A 23,769-nucleotide genomic window follows, 5' to 3' on the forward strand; every position below is an offset into this window, starting at 1 on the left:
AAAAATAATAATAAGGAAAATATAGAAGACACATGGCTCGCCTACATATGCGCCTTCACCGGTTGCGGTGTAGCGACCAGACCTCAAACAGTCCGATCTCTATGCATCAGTGTCATCCCTGGATTGGTAATGCTGACACGCACAGTACTTGAGGATTTATAACACAGTAGCAATCACACACTTATTACATCGAATGTCTCAAAAGAACTCTTAAAATAATAAATATGGCTTAAGGCCATCTAAATCGATAACAGCAGAAGGCTTGGAAGATAAAGTGAGTCCATCAACTCCAACGGCATCACTGAGTGAAAGACAACGACCTATGGCTCCTTACTCGTCGTATAAAAAGTCTGCAACATGATACGTTGCAGCCCGAAACAGGTCAACACATGGAATATGCTAGCAATGTAACACAAGAGAGAAATGAACAAAATAATTGCTATCACTACATGCATATATGGCTGGTGGAGGCTGTATGGTTAATATGTTTTTGCGAAAAGCCAATTTTTCCATACAATAAAGGAATAAATTTTATTGAACTATCATGGTAGTTGTTAAGCATTGAGAAGGTTCCTCCAACTCAATCCCAATTAAACATCATCATTAACCCAATCAATTTAAATTAAGAGTGATGAGATCCACATGATAATCCAAGAACTAGATACTCAAGATGTACATAACCGGGGACACGGCTAACCATGATTAGTTTATATACTCTGCAGAGGTTTGCGCACTTTTCCCCACAAGACTCGAATACATCCATGGTCGGAGATTCGAGACATAGTCTTTCTGAAGCATTAACTCTCTACTCTGGGTAGACTGTACCACCTACAACCCACTACATCTGCTAGTCTACCTCTTCAAGAGCTTCACGCAACTTACTCAACTATGCTAGAGACAATAATAGCTTGTGGCTGCACACGGAAGTTTCTAGCATGAATTATGATCCCTTTGAGCCTGGGTGGCGGGCCGTAGGATGATCACACGGGTCATGTGGGATATCCTAGGACAACATTGGATTCTCTAGGTGCCCACAAGCCATCCACCCAGATGTGTATTTAAGTTGCCACCTTAAGTTGAACCATTAATTAACAAACTCACCACTGTCATGGATACTCTCAAACACAATCCACGTCTACGAGCATAGCATAGCAAAATAAGCAACGTAGAAGTAACTCCCATAGGTTTGATAATAAACAGGTGAATAGGTACTACCTCATCTACTTCCCAAAACCCACAATTTAGTCAGATCCTAACCATGCAATTGATTGAGGATTGATCTAATGCAATAAAACTGGGTAGTAAAGAGGTATGATCAAAGTGTTACTTGCGTTGCTGATGATCCGCAAAACCTAGAGACTCGTAGTAGCATGCTTCGCACTCCGGGTACTCTATCGCAACAAACAAGCATACAATCAACACTCAACTAAAGGCACGGGTAAAACTCAAATAAGAAGATCTAACCAGAAAGTTCAATTTAAGAACTCCGGTTTGCAACCAAACTTCATACATGAAATCACGGAGGAGTATTTGCACGAAACCAAACTTCAAGTTCACCAAGAAGGAGTTCATCGTCGATTGCAAGGAGGAATTCTCTTGTAGAATATTGTAATAGTCACGTGTTGCAATTCAATGTAATGGGATAGTTGGAATTCTTAATCAGGGGTTTTCTCTTCAGAGATGTAATTAATAGAATTTTTATGTAAATGTAAGAGTTCTGAAAATAAAGTACCTACAATGTTTGACTCTATTTTTATTTTTATGCATTTAAATTTCACTCTGTATCCCGTCATTAGTAGCGGGATAAACTCAAGCTATATGATGAAAACCCCATCTTTGTTATCCTCGGTGGCAACAATACAATACATGTCGGTTCCCCTTCTATCACTAGGATCGAGCACCGCAAGATTGAACCCAAAGCTAAGCACTTCGCTCATTGCAAGAAAAACCAATCTAGTTGGCCAAACCAAATAGATAGTTTGAAGAGACTTGCAAAGATATCAAATCATGCATAAAATAATTCAGAGGAGATTCAAATAATATTCATAGATAAGCTAATCAGAAATCCACAATTCATCGGATCTCAGCAAACACACCGCAAAAGAGTATTACATCGAGTAGATCTCCAAGAACATCTAGGAGAACATGGTATAGAAAATCAAAGAGAGAGAATAAGCCATCTAGCTACTAGCTATGGACCCGTAGGTCTGTGGTAAACTACTCACGCTTCATCGAAGAGGCAATGGTGTTGATGTAGAAGCCCTCCATGATCGAATCCCCCTCCGACAGGACGTCGGAAAAGGCCCCTAGATGGGATCTCACGGGTACATAAGGTTGCGGCGGTGGAAAACTGGTTTTGTGGCTCCCCCAGAAGGTTTTGGGGTATTTGAGAATATATAGGTGGAAGAAATAGGTCGGTGGAGTCATGAGGGGCCCACAAGGGTGGGGGCGCGCCCTACCCCCCTGGGCGCACGCTCCGTCCTTGTGACTGCCTCATGGCTTCCGTGACGTGTACTCCAAGTCCTATGGATGTCTTCTGGTCCTAGAAATTCATCGCGGAAGTTTCATTCTGTTTGGACTCGGTTTGGTATTCCTTTTCCACGAAACTCTCAAACAAGGAAAAACAGGAACTGGCACTAGGCTCTCAGTTAATAGGTATGTTCCAAAAATCATATAAAATGGCATATTAATGCATATAAAACATCCAAAACAGATAATATAATAGCGTGGAACAATAAAAATTTATAGATACGTTGGAGACATATCAAACGATCAATATCCTAAGCTAATGGATGGGTCTTGTCCATCAGATCATTCTCCTGATGATGTGATCCCATTATCACATGACAACTTGTGTCCATGGTTAGGAAACTTCTTAACCAACTTTAATCATTAAGCTAGTCTAGTAGAGGCTTACTAGGGACACTATGTTTGTTTATGTATTCACACATGTATTAAGGTTTCTGATCAATACAATTCTAGCATGAATAATAAACTTTTATTATGAATAAGGAAATATAAAATAAAAACTTTATTGTTGCCTCTAGGGCATATTTCCTTCAGATTGAAGGGGGCGGGAACCCAAATTTCCTTCCTAGCTTGTTGTTCAATTTTTTCTATAAACAACATACCCCTCGAATGCAACGTGTTCAAATTTGGCATTTTTCTGGGCTCATTTACCATATTAAGGGATCATGTGCATTTTCAAGGCATTAATCCACATAATTCAAATTCGAACAATCGGTGCATGAAAAGGTGCACAAGAATGGTCTGGAAAAACAATACTCATGGTATTTAGTAAATTCTCAAGCCTTTTACAAGGAATGGGCAGAGATTTCAAGGAAATGTGTGGCAATAGTCAACCACAAATGCATCATTTACTGGGTTATCAACTATAGAAAAGTGAAATATGTGCTTGAAAAACATGGCGCATGGCACCATGCGCCATGGTATGGCCTCACCGAGCCCTGGCAAAAAGCTGAGAAGGTTTGATTTATGTCATGATGCACGCCCTTCATAAATCGAACCATCACCAAGGAAGTCCCATGCTTCCGAGAGGGAAATCACCAAGATTGAAGGGGAATCCAAATTTCCACCCTAGTTTGTCATTCAATTTTTTCCAACGACCAACATACCACCTCCAATGCAACATGTTCAAATTTGACATTTTTCCGGGCTCATGTACCATATTTAGGGGTTTATGTGCATTTTCTAGGTATTAATGCACATAATTCAAATTTGAACAATCGGTGCATGAAAAGGTGCACAAGAAGGTCTGGAAAACCATGCTCGTGCTATTTAGCAAATTCTCATGCCTTTTACAAGGATTGGGCAGATATTTCAAGGAAATGTGTCGCAACAGTCAACCATAAATGGGTCATTTACTGGGTTAACAACTATACAAAAACAAAATACATGCTTGGAAAACATGACGCCCGACATGGTGCCATGGTATGGCCTCACCGTGCCTTGGTAAAAATTTGAGAATGTTTGCCTTATGTCATCATGCACTCCTTTCATAAATCGAACCATCACCGAGGAAGTTTCATGGTTTCGAGGGGGAAATCACCATGATTGAAGGGGGGTCTAAATTTCCGTTGTCCTTTGTCCATGAGTTTTTTTCTATGATGAACATAAACCCTGCAAGTCACCATGTTCAAATTTGGCACTTTTTCGGGTTCATTTAACATATTTAGCGGATTATGTGCATTTTCTAGGCATTAATGCACATAATTCAAGTTCAAACAATCGGTGCATGAAAGGGTGCACAAGAACGGCCTGGAAAACCATGCTCGTGACATTTAGTAAATTCTCATGCCTTTTACAAGGAATGGGCAGATATTTCGATGAAATGTGTGGCAATAGTCGACCACAAACGTTTGTTTATTGGGTTTTCAACTATAGAAAAAATGAAATAAATGCTTGAAAAACATGACGCCTGGCATGGTGCCATGTTATGGCCTCCCCATGCCCTCGTAAAAATTTGAGAAGGTTTGGCTTATCTAGTCATGCACGCCCTTCATAAATCGAACCATCACCGAGGAAGTTCCATGCTGCCGAGAGGGAAATCACCAAGATTGAAGGGAAATACAAATTTTGCTTGTTATTTGCCCTGGAGTTTTTTTCTACGACGAACATACACCCTACAAATCACTGTGTTCCAATTTGGCATTTTTTGGGCCTTTTACCATATTTAGGGGATTATGTGCATTTTCTAGGCATTTAGCGCATATAAATCCAATCCGCCTACAGTTGCACGGGTGTGATGTCAGGGAAGTGGATTGTCATTCGATCACGATGCATCCTATGGTGCACGCTCGCGATCCGCGTGGATGGGGTTCCGGCCAATCATAACGCAACACACAGTAGGCTCAGCGCACACTATTTCCGGAGGCGACCGAGATGACCCGTGTGCGATAGTGAACAAGCAAAATTGTAAGGGAAGCCAAATTTCCTTCGTCATTTCTTGTTGAGCTCTTAAAAAGCACTGCACTATATGGTTGCCCAGCCCCTCCTGCCTGGAGCTCTCTCCAAGCGTCATTCATGGCACTGCGGCGCACAGTAACTGGTAAGGAAGCGATGACATCCTGCCGCGCCACGTTCCTTGCCGCCCGCGACTGCACACATGGTAAGGAAGCTATGGCATATCGCCGCGCCGAGTTCATCGCCACCGGCGACCACATGGTTATGTGGGAGGACTTTGAGGCTGCCATGGCCAAATGGGTGGTGGATCTAGAGGCGGCCAAAGCCGCACAAAAGGAGCGTAAAAGGCAGAAAGTAGTCAAGAAAAGAGAGTCCCACTGCCGCAGGAAAGAAGAGGCCCCATGCCATGCTGAGGAGAGCTTGGCAGAGATCGAAGCACGGTGGGATGCCGCCTACAAGGCCGGGAAGTAGAATGACGGTGTCTGGCCAGCATGCCTCGATGGCAGCATGTGATAAGTAGTTAGTGTGTGTGTCGCCAAGAGTCTTAGAGCGAATTACGGATATGTCTCCAATGTACCTATAATTTTTGATTTTTCCATGCTATTATATTATCTATCTTGGATATTTCATATGAATTTATATGATATTTTATATGATTTTTGGGACTAACCTATTAACCTAGAGCCTAGTGCTAGTTTTTGTTTTTTTCCTTGTTTTTGAGTTTCGCAGAAAAGGAATATCAAACAAAGTCCAATTAAGCTAAAAATTAGAGGTGTTTTTTTTATGAACAGAAGAAGCCCCTGAAGCAAAAGAGTTGGTCCAAAAGAGCCACGAGGCCTCCACAAGGGTAGAGGGCGCGCCCACCCCCCTACGGCGCGCCCTCCGGTCTTGTCGTCGCCTCATGGACCCCCCTAACTTGTTCCCAATGCCAAAAATTCCTATAAATATAGAAACCCCCAGAAATAAACCTAGACCGGGAGTTCTACCACCGTAAGCCTGTGTAGCCACAAAAACCAATCGGGAGCCCGTTCTGGCACCCTGTCGGAGAGGGAAACCATCACCGGTGGCCATCTTCATCATCCCGACGGTCTCCATGAAGAGGAGGGAGTAGTTCATCCATGGGGCTGAGCGTATGTACCAGTAGCTATGTGTTTGATCTCTCTGTCTCCTGCTCTCTCTCTCTCTCGTGTTCTTGATTTGGCACAATCTTGATGTACCGCGAGCTTTGCTACTATAGTTGAATCATATGGTGTTTTCCCCCTCTACCTTCTTGTGATGAATGGTGTCTTGCTCTTTGAGGTCCCGTTATGTTGGATTGAGTGTTGGATTTGAGAACACTTGATGTAAGTCTTGCGATGGAATATTTGTGGTGACAATGGATGTTCTATTGATTCACTTGATGTATGTTTGGCACTCAACTTGCAGATTCCCGTGGTGACATTGGGGTAATCTATGCATAGGGGTTGATGCATGTTTTCGTCCTACGTTCTCCGATAGGAACTTTGGGGTGGTTCTTTGTTGCACGTTGAGGGATTGTTATGTGATCCAATTGTGTTATCATTGTTGAGAGAACTTGCACTAGTGAAAGTATGAACCCTAGGCCTTGTTTCCAAGCATTGCAATACCATTTTCTCTCACTTTGGTTACTTGTTACCTTGCTGTTTTTATATTTTTAGATTACAAAAACCTATATCTACTATCCATATTACGCTTGTATCACCATGTCTTCGCTGAAGTTGTGCAGCTATACAGTTTACCATTGTATTGGGTGTGTTGGGGACCCAAGAGACTCTTTGTTATTTGGTTGCAGGGTTGTTTGAGAGATACCATCTTCATCCTACGCCTCCCACAGATTGATAAACCTTAGATCATCCACTTGAGGGAAATTTGCTATTGTCCTACAAAACTCTGCGCTTGGAGGTCCAACACGAGTCTACAAAAAGAAGGTGGCGTACTAGAAATCAAGCTCTTTTCTGGCACTGTTGCCGAGGAGGTTAGAGCTTGAAGGTATATCTTTAGATCTTGCAATTGAATCTTTTAGTTTCTTGTTTTATCACGAGTTTAGTCTATATATAAAAGAAAACTACAAAAAAATGGAATTGAGGTTGCCTCATATGCTTCATCTTTTTAATGCCTTTCGTGAAAATAAGGATTCTGATAATTGTGCCAAAGTGTTAGAAGAAGAATGCATTAAAATGTTTGGCATAAAATCTTTGAGTGATGAGCATGATTGCAATGTTGTTAGTATGAATTCTTTGAGTATCCATTGTACTAATGATGATTGCACTAGTCATGATAATTATTTTTCTTATAAGCATGTCGATTTTTGTGGAGTGCATCGAGTTTGCAGCTACATACCAAAAAGGGAAGATATATTTTGCAAGAGGCATACATATTTAGAAACTAAATGGTTGCAAGAGAGGCTAGATGTTTGTGCTGAAAATTTTAATTTTTCTCGCCATCCTTGTGAACGTTGCAATGAACGCGGTCATTTAAATCTCCAATGCCAATTGTTTCATGATTGAATGGTGTGCAAAAATTGTGATGACTTGATTTACCTTGCGCATGATAATGAACTTAGTTTGCTTCTAGGATATGAAGAAATGAAATGTATAACTAAGTGTATTCTAGAATATAACCTTAAGTGATTTCTTGATTTTGATCTAGATGAAATTTATATGTATTGTGCGGTAAATTGCATTGAAAATCCTTATATTGCCAATTACTAAAAGACAAGAAAACAAATAGAAGATGAAGAGAATACTAATGAAAGGGAAGAGGTTTCCCAATACCCTCCAATTTTTTCTTATGATGAATCAGGTAATGAGGATGAGCTTTTTATTCAACCAATCTGATCAATAAGGAGCTCCAAAAGGTTGATTAAACCCACATATGACATGAAGAAGAAAAAGAAAAGACAGAGAAGCAAAGGTAAAAAGGTATCTCTCCCAAATGATGTTTCTCCTATTATTGTTATGCCTCATGAGAGTGAATCAAAAATAAATGTGGATTATGATATACTTGATGATGATATTGATTCTTTGCCTTATGGTACTCTGTCCGAAAAAAATATTGAGGATGATTTCATTATTCCTATCACTCATTGTGATGATTATGATTTGGAAAGTAATGAAACTTGTTACAATCTTGAGAATCTTTTTGGCACCAACTTAGAAAATTGTGATGATAATAATTGCTATACTATTGGTGTTATTCATGCTATTAATGATGAGAGTGATTATGCTTATGATATACAAAGCCACAAGCTTGGGGATGCTATGATGAGAATGACATGTTCGATAATTTATCTGCTTCAATTAATGTTTGTCCCAAGCTTGGGGATGCTATGTTTAATGAAGATGATATTTTTAGTCCCTCAAGTTTTGATGTACAAATTTATTGTGATGATAGCATGCCTCCTATTTATGATGATTGCAATATTTATGAAAGTGGGTTCGGAAGAGTGTCTAATTTAGATAATAATTATCCCACTATTTTGGAGGGTGTTGAATCTTATTATAATGATAAAAGTGGATTTGGAGAGGTCATGAATTTATTTAGTAATGATTCCACTACCTTGGAAGAGGTTTCAATTGATTATGATGAGAGAAAAGTTGCTACTTATGATGATTATTGTGATGACACTTATGTTATAAAAAGCAGTGATGATTATATTTATAAAGCTTGTCATAATTATGTTTACCCTTTTTTCTGAACATTATTCTTTCAATGTGGAAACAATTTAAAGTATTCGAGTTTCTTATGATACTCCCACTATTCCGAATGAGAAAAGGTTTGCTTATGTGGAGAGTAGTAAATTTTTTATGCTTATGGACCATGAAAGTAATGTTTTATGTGATAGTTATATTGTGGAATTCATTCATGATGCTACTGAAAATTATTATGAGGGAGGAGTATATGCTTTTAGGAATCGCAATAATATCAAGTTTCCTCTCTATGTGTTGAAATTTTTGAAGTCATGCTTGTTTTACCTTCCTATGCTAGTTGATTCTTGTTCCCATGAGTTGTTTGCTCACAAAATCCCAATGCATAGGAAGTGGGTTAGGCTTAAATGTGCTAGTCATATGCTTCATGATGCTCTCTTTATGTTTCAATTCTTATCTTTTATGTGAGCATCATTGAAATCATCATGCGTAGCTATAAAGGAACTAAAGAAAAGAGCTTCTTGGGAGACAACTCAACATTTATACCTACTGTTGTTGTGTGTTCACATTATTTTGCTACTGTAGTAATCATGTTTTATAGCTTTTGTTTCAATAAAGTGCCAAGTAAGACCTTTGGGATGGCTTATGGTGATAGTTGATTTGATCTTGCTAAAAAATAGAAACTTTTGCGCTCAAGAAAACAATTCTATTTTTTCATAGAAGCATGATAAAATACTAATTATTTTTGCATAAGACTAATAAACAGATTGCTCAGGCTGTCATAATTTTTCAGCATTTTTGGAGTTATTGAAGTATTCGAGAGTTACAGATTACTACAGACTGTTCTGTTTTTGACAAATTCTGTTTTCTACGTGTTGTTTGCTTATCTGGATGAATCTATGAGTAGTATCAGAGGGTATGAACCATGGAGAAGTTGGAATATAGTAGATATTAGACCAATAAAATCAAATAATGAGTTCACAACAGTACCAAAGTGGTGATTTATTTTCTTATACTAACGGAGCTTATGAGATTTTCTGTTGAGTATTGCGTTGTGAAGTTTTCAAGTTTTGGGTGAAGTTTCGATGGACTATGAAATAAGGAGTGGAAAGAGCCTAAGCTTGGGGATGTACAAGGCACCCCAAGGTAATATTCAAGGACAACCAAGCATCTAAGCTTGGGGATGCCCCGGATGGCATCCCCTCTTTCGTCTTCATTCATCGGTAACCATACTTCAAGCTATATTTTTATTCACCACATGATATGAGTTTTGCTTGGAATGTCATTTTATTTTGTTTTGCTTGATGTTTGAATAAAGTACTTATGATTGAAATTTTATTTATGTTAGAGAGTCTTTAGATAGTCACATAATTTTTTGACTACTCATTGATCTTCACTTATATCTTTTGGAGTAGTTTGTCATTTGCTCTAGGGCATCACTTATATATTTTTAGAGCACGGCGGTAGTTTTATTTTGTAGAAATTGATGAACTCTCATGCTTCACTTATATTATTTTGAGAGTCTTTAAACAACATGGTAATTTTCTTTGGTTATGAATTTAGTCCTAATATGATGGGCATCGAAGAGGGATATAATAAAAACTTTCATATAAAGTGCATTGAATACTATGAGAAGTTTGATTCCTTATGATTGTTTTGAGATATGAGGATGATGATATTAGAGTCATGCTAGTGAGTAATTATGAATTTGAGAAATACTTGTGTTAAAGATTGTGATTCCCGTAGCATGCACGTATGGTGAACCGTTATGTAATGAAGTCGGAGCATGATTTATTTATTGATTGTCTTCCTTATGAGTGGCAGTCGGGGAAGAGCGATGGTCTTTTCCTACCAATCTATCCCCCTAGGAGCATGCATGTAGTACTTTGTTTCGATGACTAATAGATTTTTGCAATAAGTATGTGAGTTCTTTATGACTAATGTTGAGTCCATGGATTATACGCACTCTCACCCTTCAACCATTGCTAGCCTCTCTTGTGCCGCGCAACTTTCCGCGGCACCATACACCCATCATATACCTTCCTCAAAACAGCCACCATACCTACCTATTATGGCATTTCCATAGCCATTCCGAGATATACTGCCATGCAACTTTCCACCGTTTCGTTTATTATGACACACTTCATGATTGTCATATTGCTTTGCATGATCATGTAGTTGACATTGTATTTGTGACAAAGCCATCATTCATAATTCTTTCATACATGTCACTCTTGATTCATTGCACATCTAGGTACACTGTCGGAGGCACTCATATAGAGTCATATTTTGTTCTAAGTATTGAGTTGTAATTCTTGAGTTGTAAAGTAAATAAAAGTGTGATGATCATCATTATTAGAGAATTTCCCTATGTGAGGAAAGGACGATGGATACTATGATTCCCCCTCAACTCGGGATGAGACTCCGGACGATTTTTTTTAAAAAGGCCAAAAATGAGAGAAGGCCCAAAATAAAAAAAAATGAGAGAAAAGAGAGAAGGGGCAATGCTACTATCCTTTTACCACACTTGTGCTTCAAAGTAGCACCATGATCTTCATGATAGAGAGTCTCCTATTTTGTTGCTTTCAAATACTAGTGGGAATTTTCTTTATAGAACTTGGCTTGTATATTCCAAGGATGGGCTTGCTCAAATTGCCATAGGTCTTCATGAGCAAGCGAGTTGGATGCATACCCACTTAGTTTCTTTTTGAGCTTTTATACACTTATAGCTCTACTGCATCCGTTGCACGGCAATCCCTACTCACTCACATTGATATCTATTAATGGGAATCTCCATAGCCCGTTGATACGCCTAGTTGATGTAAGACTATCTCCTTCTTTTTGTCTTCTCCAGAACCACCATATTTTATTCCACCTACAGTGCTATGTCCATGGCTCATGCTCATGTATTCCGTGAAAGTTGAAAAGGTTTGAGAACATCAAAAGTATTAAACAATTGCTTGGCTTGTCATTGGGGTTGTGCATGATTTGTGTATTTTGTGTGATGAAGATGGAGCATAGCCATACTATATTATTTTGTAGGGATAACTTTCGTTGGCCATGTTATTTTGAGAAGACATGATTGGTTTATTAGTATGCTTGAAGTATTATTGTTTTTATGTCAATATTAAACTTTTGTTTCGAATCTTATGGATCTGAATATTCTTGCCACAATAGAGAAGATTACATTGATAAATATGTTAGGTAGCATTCCACATCAAAACTTTTATTTTTATCATTTACCTACTCGAGGACGAGCAAGAATTAATCTTGGGGATGCTTGATACGTCTCCAACGTATCTATAATTTTTGATTGTTCTATGCTATTATATTATCTATCTTGGATGTTTTATATGCATTTAGAAGCTATTTTATATGATTTTTGGGACTAACCTATTAACCTAGAGCCCAGTGCCAGTTTCTGTTTTTCCTTGTTTTTGAGTTTCGCAGAAAAACAATATCAAATGGAGTCCAAATGAGCTAAAAATTTATGGTGATTTTTATGGACCAGAAGAAGCCCCCGAAGCAAAAGAGTTGGGCCAGAAGAGCCTCGAGGCCTCCACAAGGGTGGAGGGCGTGCCCTCTGATCTTTGTCGTCGCCTCATGGACCCTCCTGACTTGTTCCCAACGCCAAAAATTCCTATGAAGATAGAAACCCCCAGAAATAAACCTAGATCGGGAGTTCCGCCGCCATAAGCCTCTGTAGCCATGAAAAACCAATCGGGAGCCCATTCTGGCACCCTGCCGGAGGGGGAAATCATCACCAGTGGCCATCTTGATCATCCCGGCGGTCTCCATGATGAGGAGGGAGTAGTTCATCCTCGGGGCTGAGGGTATGTACCAGTAGCTATGTGTTTGATCTCTCTCTCATGTTCTTGATTTGGCATGATCTTGATGTACCGTGAGCTTTGCTACTATATTTGAATCGTATGGTGTTTCCCCCCTCTACCTTCTTGTGATGAGTTGAGTATGGCTCTTTGAGGTTTCGTTATGTTGGATTGAGTATTGGATTTGATAACACTTGATGTATGTCTTGCGATGGAATATCTATGGTGACAATGGGATGTTCTATTGATTCACTTGATGTATGTTTTGGGGTAATTGACATTGGGGTAATCTATGCATAGGGGTTGATGCATGTTTTCGTCCTACGTTCTCCGATAGAAAGTTTGGAGTGATTCTTTGTTGCACATTGAGGGATTGTTATGTGATCCAATTATGTTATCATTGTTGAGAGAACTTGCACTAGCGAAAGTATGAACCCTAGGCCTTGTGTCCAAGCATTGCAATACCATTTTCTCTCACTTTTGTTACTTGTTACCTTGCTGTTTTTATATTTTCAGATTACAAAAACCTATATCAACTATCCATATTACTCTTGTATCACCATCTCTTTGCCGAACTAGTGCACCTATACAATTTACCATTATTGAAAGTGCAACTATCCTTGGGTGGTTTTGGTAATTCCTAACAACATATAGCTCATTTAACTAATGCTCTTTCAAGATGACCATTTCAGAAAGTTCAATGATTGGCATGGCATGGACTAGGAATGTGGACCCCTCAAAATACTAAGGACACATATTAGCAAAAGATCAAGACTCTACATTTTCATTTTAGTGATCCAAGATCACATTGAGTCCATAGGAAAAGCCAATACTATTAAAAGGGGATGAGGCACTACAGGAATCCAGTACTTTGCCGTCTGCCATGGCGGACGGCAAAGGCAGGGACGGCTGACGGCAAAGCACTTTGCAGTCCGCAGCGGGCGGCAAACAGTGACGACAAAGATAGGGTCGGCAAACAGGTCCTTTGCCGTCTACTTTTTATGGCGGACGGCGAAGAGCCCTTTGCCTACAGCGGCTGACGGCAAAGAGGGGGGACGGCAAAATGTTGCACGTCCGCCAGTGTTACTCCGTTAGGCGGCTAACGGCATCCTTTGCCGTCCGCCAGCGGACGGAAAATTTGAGCGCCTCTTTGCCGTCCGCCAGATGACGTCAGCTATACGTCAGCTATACGGCAAAGAGCTGGCAGATGGCAAAGTAGCTGATTCCAGTAGTGAGGTGTTGATTAATGGCTTGCTCGCTTGCTCAAAATGCTTAGTGATTTGCTCCAAAAGCCCTCAACCACTTTCTCATATCCACATTTGTCCCGAACCAAAAGTCAAACTTGGCCCCACTGATTTGATCTATCGGCGCCACCGAGTTCATTTGATATAGCCATAGCCAGAAAACCTAATCAGTTCGGTCTCACTGATAGGGATCTCGGTCTCACTGAGATGGGATTGCAAACTCTCGGTTTCCCTTCGTAACGTTTCGGTCTAACCGAAATGAGTGATCGTTCCCACCGAGTATGCAATGCAAACTCTCTATTTCCTTTTCGTTACATTTCGGTCTCACCAAAATGAGTGATCGATCCCACCGAGTTTGCCTGACCAACTCTCTGTTTGCCTATTACAGAAATCGGTTCCATCGAGTTCATGTGATTGGTCTCACCGAGATCACATTATTGTCACATCCCTAGTTTTGGTATGATCTAGGCTTGCTTTGTGCATCATGTTTAAGTTTCAAATGAAATTGAAATGGGGAATGTTTCAAACCCTAGCACCAAAGCAAATTCAAATAGATTCAAATTAAAAATGGAATTTCAATGAACCCAAAATGCTCTTCAAAAATGTTCATGCTCTTTGGAAAATGTTGGAAACAACAACCAGAGGTGATGCACATTTTTGCTAAACATTCTGGATTTTTTGAAGGAACCTATATGTATTTGAATTGGAGCTGTTTAAATAATATAAATATTTTAATGGCTCCAAAAATGTTGGAAATTGGTGAGGGCCTCTTGTATATTATAACTAGTGGTCACAAGGAATCCCATCATTTTTAGATTTGTGCTAGTATTTATTTTAAGTCAAAAACAAATGTCAGAAATAAAAAAGAAAACAAAAAGGGGAAAAACCCTTACCTTGTTCTTACCTGGCCCACACTGTAGCAGCCCACTCCACCGGGCTCGTGCCAGTCATCTCCCTCCTCTCGCCAGGAGGACGAGAGGCGCGTGCCCAGCGCCTGCGGCCACACGCCATGGCGACCTCCTCTCTCCCTGCCTGTCTATCCCCTTCCCAACGCCGCTGTGGATGCTACGACACCCCGCACCTCTCTCACTCTCTCTCTTTCCTTCCCCTCCTCTCCCTTGCTCTCTCTCACCGCGCTCGAGCGCTGCCGTTGCCGCGCCCACAGCCACTTCCTCGCCTCTCCGACAAGCCCATTAGCTCCGCGCTGCCACCCTCGACCTCTCTGATGACTCACGCAAGATGGGACACCCTGCAGAGCTACCCTCGATGTCGTCTTCCTCGTCAGTGCCGCGGATCGCCGCCGTCAAATTCGTCGCCGTCCGGCCTTCCCCGAGCTCACTAGCCTGCTTCGCGAGTTCCTTGTGAGCCCCTCCTTCCTCTGCCCCTCTCCCCATCGTCTCTTGCGACCTCTAGCCGTGGTTCCCACATCAGCCAGAGCCCGCCACCGCCGCCACGAAGCTCGCCGCCGCTAGCAGCCCCGCCTGGCCAAACCAAGCACGTAGTCGTGCTCTGGGCATCCCCAGGAAGCCGTAGCACACCTCAGGTCGCTCGCTAGTGCACCGTAGCCCCCGCGCCTGAGCTCGCCGAGCTCCGGCCGCCGCACTTTCCATCACCACCGTCGCTGTAGGGCACCCCAGCTGCTGCCGCTGGCCGCAGTGGATGCGCGCAAGCCTGGGCGTCTCGTAGAACCCCTCCGCCGCTCTTTTGGTCGACGGAGGGCGAATCCCGGCGCCCTCCACTGTACCTGGTATCACCGGCAATGAGCCGCGGGTCAACTCCGGCGAGTTGACCCGGGGGTTTGACCCTGTCTGACCAGGGTTTAACCACCCTGGGTCCCTGACGTGTGGGGCCCGACCCTACTAATTAATCTAGGATTAGTGCTAATTAAACCAAGACAGTTTAGTTAGGAACTGACACGAGGGACCCACTGGTCAAGTTTGACCTGGTCAGCATCGTTGACTCGCTTACATCATGCTGACATAGTGCTGACGCAGTTATTCATTTTCTGGTATTAAAACAAATTAGGAAAATCCAGAAAATGAAATAAACTTCTAAGATTCATAGAAATTCAATAGTAGATCAGAATGAAATATTTTATATATGAAAAATGATCAGAAAAATGCAAGGAATCCATTTATGCCAGTTCCATGCATGAAAAACCAACTTATACATGCTTTATAAGTGAAAACATAATATGAGCATTTTAAATGCTTCATTTTGAATTGCATTTGAATCTTTGATTCAAATGGGCTTCAACCAGCTTGGTAGCATCTTGCATTAGCCCAAACACTAGCATTTGCACATGTCATGTTCATGCATCATATTCTTGCATTTGTTTGTGTATTGATTGCCGGCACCGTTTCTTCTTGATAGGTTCCACTCCGGAAGGTGTTCCCGAGTACCTGTTAGAGGAGCAGCGCCCCTTCGTTGATCTATTAGGCAAGCAACCCCCTTGAGCATTTTGATAAATCCCACTCTCTCGCTCCTGCTCCTTATACTGCATTAGGACAACAACGATTCAACTGCTAGTTTTCTGCTGCGGTAGTTGAACCCATTCCTCTGCATAACCTGTCATTGCCATAGTAAATAGTTGAAACCCGCTAGCATGAGTAGGAGTTGCTTGAGCCTTGATGTGCCTACTCATCCATGCTTGTTTTCTTTATGCCAGCTATGCTTAGAGTTGTGTCAGGTCTGATTCATCGGGAATGAATTGCAGTGGTGAACATGTCCTACCGATAAAGGCTAAGTGTGTGAACACGTTTTGGTAAAGGTAGCGATGAGAGGCCATGTAGGAGTACATGGTGGGTTGTCTCATTGGAACCGTCCCTAAGCACTGAGTTCTGTGTATGTTATCCAAGTCCAGTTACTACCACACATTGGGTTACGGTTATCCCGCCCCTCTCGGCTTATTAATCTACTTGATCTCTGTCCAGGAGTTGCAACTAGTTTCTGGCGTTTGTAGGTAGTGCTAGTTGTCTACCAGGTGGTGTTCGAAGGGATGGGCTTGGGACAGACTAGGCACCGTGGCACGGTGTACCAAGTGGCACCCGGATGGTGGGCTTGGGAACCCTGCACACATCATTTGGGGCCGTACTAGAGACTTCGGCCGGAACTCCTTCCGGATGGAACTCGAATAGGCGATAAACCTGGACGAGAGACTTGTGTGGTTAGTCAGGTCGTGGCCGACACCCTCGCCCGGCTTCCACTTGAAGGTTGCCGAGGTACATGACGTGTACAGGGCGATAAGTGGCAAGAGCGTGTGTGAAGAAGTACACCCCTGCAGGGTTAACATTATCTATGCAAATAGCCGTTTTCCTCGGATATGGAAACTTGGAGGACTTATGTAGTACATAGACAACTTGAAGTGGATACTCTAAAATACGCAAGATAAGCGTGAGTGCTATGGATGGCCTTCTCGTAGGGAGACGGGAATGGATCCATAGTGGAGTTTTGATATGGTGAATATGTGGACTCATGTGCATCTTCTCACCTCAAAGAAGTTTCTGATACTCGTAGTATTGGTTAGCCACTGAGTCAAAGCTGGCTTCCTGCTGTTAAAACTCCACCACCCCTTTGTTGATAATGATGCATATGTAGATAGTTCTGATGTAAGACTTGCTGAGTACCTTCGTACTCACGTTTGCTTATTTATGTTTTGAAGTTGGTTACACTAGTGAATTCGATGAGTAGCTTGTATCCCAGCTACGATCTTGTACCCTTGGGAGGGTCTTGTAGATAGTCAGGCTTCTTAGCCTTTTCCTTTTGTAGTTGTCTGTACTCAGACATGTAATGCTTCCGTTGTTTGTATGCTCTGAATGATGGGTCATGAGACCCCTGTTTGTATTGAATGCTATGTAGCTCTTCTGGGCCTTTATACATATGAGTTCGATTTATGTTGTGATGCCATGTTGTACATCACATACTTGCATGTTATGCGTACGCGTAACGTGTATTGCTATGTGTGGGATCCGACAATCTAGTTGTTTATCCTTAGTAGCCTCTCTTATGGGGAAATGTAGTCTAGTGCTTCCACTGAGCCTTGGTAGTCCGCTATAGCCCGGTATACCAGAGTCCTGTTAGCCCAGCACTACTGCTCCGGAACACTTAGACTGGCCGGCATGTGATTCACTTCGTTCCTGTGTCTGTCCCTTCGGGGAAATGTCACGCGGAGACATATGGAGTCCTATTAGCCTGCTACAGCCCGGGTTCCCTGAGTCCTGTTAGCCCAGTTGCTATAGCCCGGATTCATACGCTGTTGACCGACATGCTCGAGGTTGAGTCATGTATGCCTGTCCCTATAAGTTAGTGCCACTTTGGGTTCACGACTAGTCATGTCGGCCCGGGTTCTCTGTCATATGGATGCTAGCGACACCATCATATACGTGAGCCAAAAGGCACAAATGGTGCCGGGCCAGGTAAGGTGGCACCCGTGGGGATACCGTGCATGAGGCCGCAAAGTGATATGATGTGTTACATGCTAGATAGGTGTGACTTACGATCGGGGTCCCGAGAGTGTTGGTATCAGAGCTTGAATGACTGTAGGATTACCTAGCCAAACTGGTCGATGTTGAGTCTAGAAATGTTTTAGTTATATAAGGGAACTAATTGTGGAAGGGAACATAAGGCTCTTTGTACTCGTTTACCTCATGTCATTCTTTCTGAGTCAGCCTCTTATTTTCTACGAGGGTTAAGGACTAGGCTTCTCCTCTATCTCTCAGGATGACGTGTTACTAAACTGCAAGGTCATAGGATTGTTGGGTTTGTGTCTTTGTACAGTTCTACTACTTCCGTGTGTCATCAGTTTGACCCAGAACCTTGATATTATGATGCTGAGTGGTTATGCTATACCTTTGATGAATGTTTGAAAATCCTTTTTGAGCATTTACAGCCATTATGCTGCCGAAATTGTCCTAGGATTTCAAGAGTTTCCAATGCTTTTGCATTACATTCTTCATCCTTATGTCGATGCTAATTCCATCCTTGTTTCCTTGGTTTCTGTGCTAGGATGTCGTCTGCTAACCGAGGTTCAGTTGCTCATAGTAAGAACCATGGGGATGGTAGGGATGAGGATCCTCCTGACCAGCCTTTGATGGCGGAGTTCTTGTTGGCATCCGAGAGGAACAAGCGTGAGACTAACCGCTTGCTGGCACAGATTGAGCAGAATACCACACATCAGCGTAAGAAGTTGGTTTCCATCACCGATATCATTGGTCTGAAACCACCCACCTTCCATCATTCCATTGAGCCACTCGATGCAGATGACTGGCTCCGTAGCATCACTCTTAAGCTGTGTTCTGCGAACGTGGCTGAAGGTGACAAATTCATATATGCTACCTATCACCTGGAAGGTCCTGCTAGTATTTGGTGGCAGAGCTATGAGGCTATGCTTCCAGCTGGCCAGATTCCTACCTGGAGGGATTTCACTGAGGCTTTTTGTCAGCACAACATTCCTCAGGCTCTCATTGACTGCAAGAGGGAAGATTTCTGTAGTTTTACCCAGGGTAAGCTTCCTGTTGATGCTTACAGTAGAGAGTTTGGAAACCTCGCCTGCTATGCTATAGAAGAAGTGTCCACGGACGCCAAGAACCAGGCTAGGTTCCGGAAGGGTCTCAACCCTAAGTTGCGTCGTGATCTCCACCTGCATCATTGTGATACTTTCCAGGCTCTTGTGAACAAGGCCATTAATGTAGAGACAGCTCAGCTCACTTACGAGGAGTCTCGCAAGCACAACCGTGATCTGGGTTCTTCCTCCCGCTCTGGCTCTCAGAAGCGACGGATTTGGATTCCGAACTCAGCTCTTCCACCAGGATATGCACCGAGGCCATCCGATGTGGCGCCTCACCCAGCTCAGCAATGTGCTCCACCCAGGCCTATTAGTGGACGACTTGCCAATGTAGGTCCACGTCCTACCTCAGGAACTTGCTTCACCTGCGGAGAACCAAGACACTATGCACGTGACTGCCCTCAGTCCAGTTATACTCCACCCCAGTCTGAGAGGTCTGTTGGCCGTGAAAAGCCATCAGGCAAGATGATCAGTACCAAGCCAGCCACCACTGAATGAGCATGTGTGCACCACGTCTCAGCTACAGAAGCTCAAGATGATCCCGAGTAACACCGGGTACGCTTCTTGTCAATTGTCACCCAGCTTCAGTTCTGTTCGATACTGGAGCATCTCACTCCTTTATATCCGAAGTTTATGCTCGGTTGCACGACATGTCATTTTGTGATATGCAAACTCCACTAATAATCCAGACTCCTGGTTCTAAATGGAAAACCTCCAAGGTAAGCCATGGTAATGAAATCCTTGTTGACAGACTGGTATTCCTTGCTTCTTTGATATCTCTCAAGTCTTCGGATATTAACATCATCTTGGGCATGGAATGGATGACAACTCATCATGCCAAGATCGATTTTTACACTAGATATGTTCAACTTACACATCCATCTGGCAAAATAGTCACTGTCTCCACTAGAGTTGCAAGGCGTCAACTCTATTCTCTTAATGCCAGCCCTCTTCCAGACCTTGAAGATATTCCGGTAGTCCGTGACTTCCTGGATGTCTTTCCAGAAGAACTACCAGGTGTCCCACCTGACCAAGATGTAGAGTTTGTCATAGAACTTATCCCAGGAACTGTTCCAATCTCTAGGAGACCATACAAGATGGCACCTTTGGAGTTAGCCGAGCTTAAGAAACAGCTTGATGAGTCCTTGCAAAAGGGTTTCATCCGTCCCAGTTCTTCTCCTTGGGCTTGTCCTGTGCTCTTCGTCAAGAATAAGGATGGTACGGACCGGATGGTTGTGGATTATCGTCCCATTAATTTGGTCACGATAAAGAACAAGTATTCGCTCCCCAGGATCAATGACCTGTATGATCAGCTCGCTAGATCCTCAGTCTTTTCTAAGATGGATTTGAGGTTAGGCTACCACCAAATCAAAATTAGAAATGGGGACATCCCCAAAACAGCCCTTGTCACCCGTTATGGTCAATACGAGTACACCGTGATGTCTTTCGGCCTAACCAATGCTCCAGCTACTTTCTCCCGCTTGATGAACTCCATTTTTATGGAGTACTTTGATAAGTTCATCGTGGTTTACCTCGATGATATTCTTATTTACTCTAAGAACGAGGAAGAGCATGCCAAGTTCTCCAAGTTTGAATTTTGGTTGCCAAAAGCGACCTATCTAGGCCAAGTGATCTCTGGTTAGGGCATTGCTGTCAATCCCGAGAGAGTTAAAGCCGTTCTCGATTGGACTCCACCCAAAATGGTCAAACATGTTAGGAGTTTCCTTGGTCTAGCCAGTTATTGTCGCCGCTTCGTTGAAAACTTCTCCAAAGTGGCCGAACCCCTCACGGAACTTCTCAAGAAAGATAAAAGGTTTGAGTGGACCCCACAGTGTGAGCATAGTTTTCAGGAACTGAAAAGACGCCTGACTTCTGCGCCCATACTCGTGCCACCGGATTTCACTAAAGACTTTGTTATCTATTGTGACACTTCGTGTCAAGGACTAGGTTGCATTCTTATGTAGGATCGCCATGTGATTGCCTATGCATCTCGAGAGTTGCATCCACATGAGAAAAATTATCCTACACATGATCTAGAGCTTGCAGCCATAGTCTATGCACTTAAGACTTGGCGACATTTCCTTCTTGGTAACCGTTGCGAAATCTACACTGACCATCAGAGTCTCAAGTATATCTTCACCCAACCGGATCTGAATCTCAGACAGAGACATTGGTTGGAGTTGATCTCGGATTACGACTTAGGAATCACCTACACCCCAGGCAAAGCCAATGTCATGGCTGATGCTTTAAGTCGTAAATCCTATTGCAACAACCTCATGTTGCAACAATGTCAACCACCCCTCCATGAGGAATTCTGTAAGCTTAACCTTCACATAGCTCCTCATGGTTCCCTTTCTACCTTGGTGGCGAAACCTACCCTCACGGATCAGATCGTAGAGGCTCAGAAGCATGATACGGGAATCTCCCGGATCAAGAAAAATATTTCCAAGGGAGTTGCTGGTTGTTTCTCTATGGATGAACGAGGTGTTGTTTACTTTGGAAACTGTTTGGTGGTTCCCAAATGTCAATAGATACACCAACTAATCCTTAAGGAGGCCCATGAATCTCCTCTCACGATTCATCCCGGTAGTACAAAGATGTATCAGGACATACGCTAGTGGTTCTGGTGGACTAGGATGAAGAGAGAAATCGCTTAGTATATTGCCAACTGTGATGTTTGTCGTCGTGTTAAGGCAGAGCATCAAAGACCTGCTGGCACCCTTCAACCTTTAGCTATTCCCGAGTGGAAATTGGACAAAGTTGGTATGGACTTCATCACCGGCTTTCCCAGGACCAAGAAAGGAAATAATGTTATCTTTGTAGTCATTGATCGTCTTTCCAAAGTGGCTCACTTCCTACCTATTCGAGAGAGTATCACTGCTAGTCAGCTCGCTGACTTATATATCTCCCGAATAGTGTCACTCCATGGTGTTCCACTAGAGATCAATTCAGACAATGGCAGTCTTTTCACCTCTCATTTCTGGGAAAGTTTCCAGAATGCCATGGGAACCCATCTTTCCTTCAGTACCGCTTTTCACCCTCAGTCAAGTGGTCAGGTGGAAAGGGTCAACCAAATTCTCGAAGACATGCTTAGAGCTTGTGTTATCTCATTCGGTATGGACTGGGAGAAGTGTCTTCATTTAGCTGAGTTTGCTTATAACAATAGCTATCAATCCAGTCTTAAGAAAGCTCCTTTTGAGATTCTCTATAGACGAAGATGTCGAACACCTTTGAACTGGTCAGAAACCGGTGAAATATAATTCTTTGGGCCGGATATGATTCAGGAAGCAGAAGATCAAGTTCACATTATTCCTGAGAATTTGAAAACAGCCCAATCTCGTCAAAAGAGTCAGTATGACCATCATCATAAGGAAGTGGCTTATGAAGTTGACGACAAGGCTTACCTTCGGGTTACTCCTTTGAAGGGTACCCATCATTTCGGTATCAAGGGCAAGTTGGCTCCTCATTACATTGGTCCTTTTCGCATTCTCCCTAAATGAGGAGAGGTTTCCTACCAGTTGGAACTACCCCCACATCTTTCTCGAGTTCATGATGTCTTCCACGTCTCTCAACTCAGGCGTTGCTTCTCGGATCCGATCCACGGAGTGGACCACGAAACGCTTGATCTCCAAGATAACCTCACATATCGAGAGTACCCTGTTCGCATTCTTGATCAAGCAGAGCGTGTCACTCGACATCATAACATCAAGTTTCTCAAGGTTCAGTGGTCTCATCATTCCGAGAGAGAAGCTACTTGGGAGCGAGAAGATCGTCTTCGACTTGAGTACCCCACTTTCTTTCCGCCAACTCCTGAATCTCGGGACGAGATCCTTTCGAGTGGGGGGCGAGTTTTCACATCCCTAGTTCTGGTTTGATCTAGGCTTGCTTTGTGCATCATGTTTAAGTTTCAAATGAAATTGAAATGGGGAATGTTTCAAACCCTAGCACCAAAGCAAATTCGAATAGATTCAAATTAAAAATGGAATTTCAATGAACCCAAAATGCTCTTCAAAAAAGTTCATGCTCTTTGGAAAATGTTGGAAACAATAACCAGAGGTGATGCACATTTTTTCTAAACATTATGTATTTTTTGAATGAACCTATATGTATTTGAATTGGAGCTGTTTAAATAATATAAATATTTTAATGGCTCCAAAAATGTTGGAAATTGGTGAGGGCCTCTGGTATATTATAACTAGTGGTCACAAGGAATCCCAACATTTTTAGATTTGTGCTAGTATATATTTTAAGTCAAAAACAAATGTCAGAAATAGAAAAGAAAACAAAAAAAGGGAAAACCCTTACCTGGTTCTTACCTAGCCCACACTGTAGCAGCCCACTCCACCGGGCTCGTGCCAGTCATCTCCCTCCTCTCGCCAGGAGGATGAGAGGCACGTGCCCAGCGTGTGCGGCCACACATCGTGGCCACCTCCTCTCTCCCTGCCTGCCTGTCCCCTTCCTGACACCGCTGCGGACGCCACGACGCCCGCACCTCTCTCACTCTCTCTCGTTCCATCCCCTCCTCTCCCTCGCTCCCTCTCACCGCG

The sequence above is a fragment of the Triticum dicoccoides genome, chromosome 3A (assembly GCF_002162155.2).
Source record: "Triticum dicoccoides isolate Atlit2015 ecotype Zavitan chromosome 3A, WEW_v2.0, whole genome shotgun sequence".
Classification (NCBI taxonomy): domain Eukaryota; kingdom Viridiplantae; phylum Streptophyta; class Magnoliopsida; order Poales; family Poaceae; genus Triticum; species Triticum dicoccoides.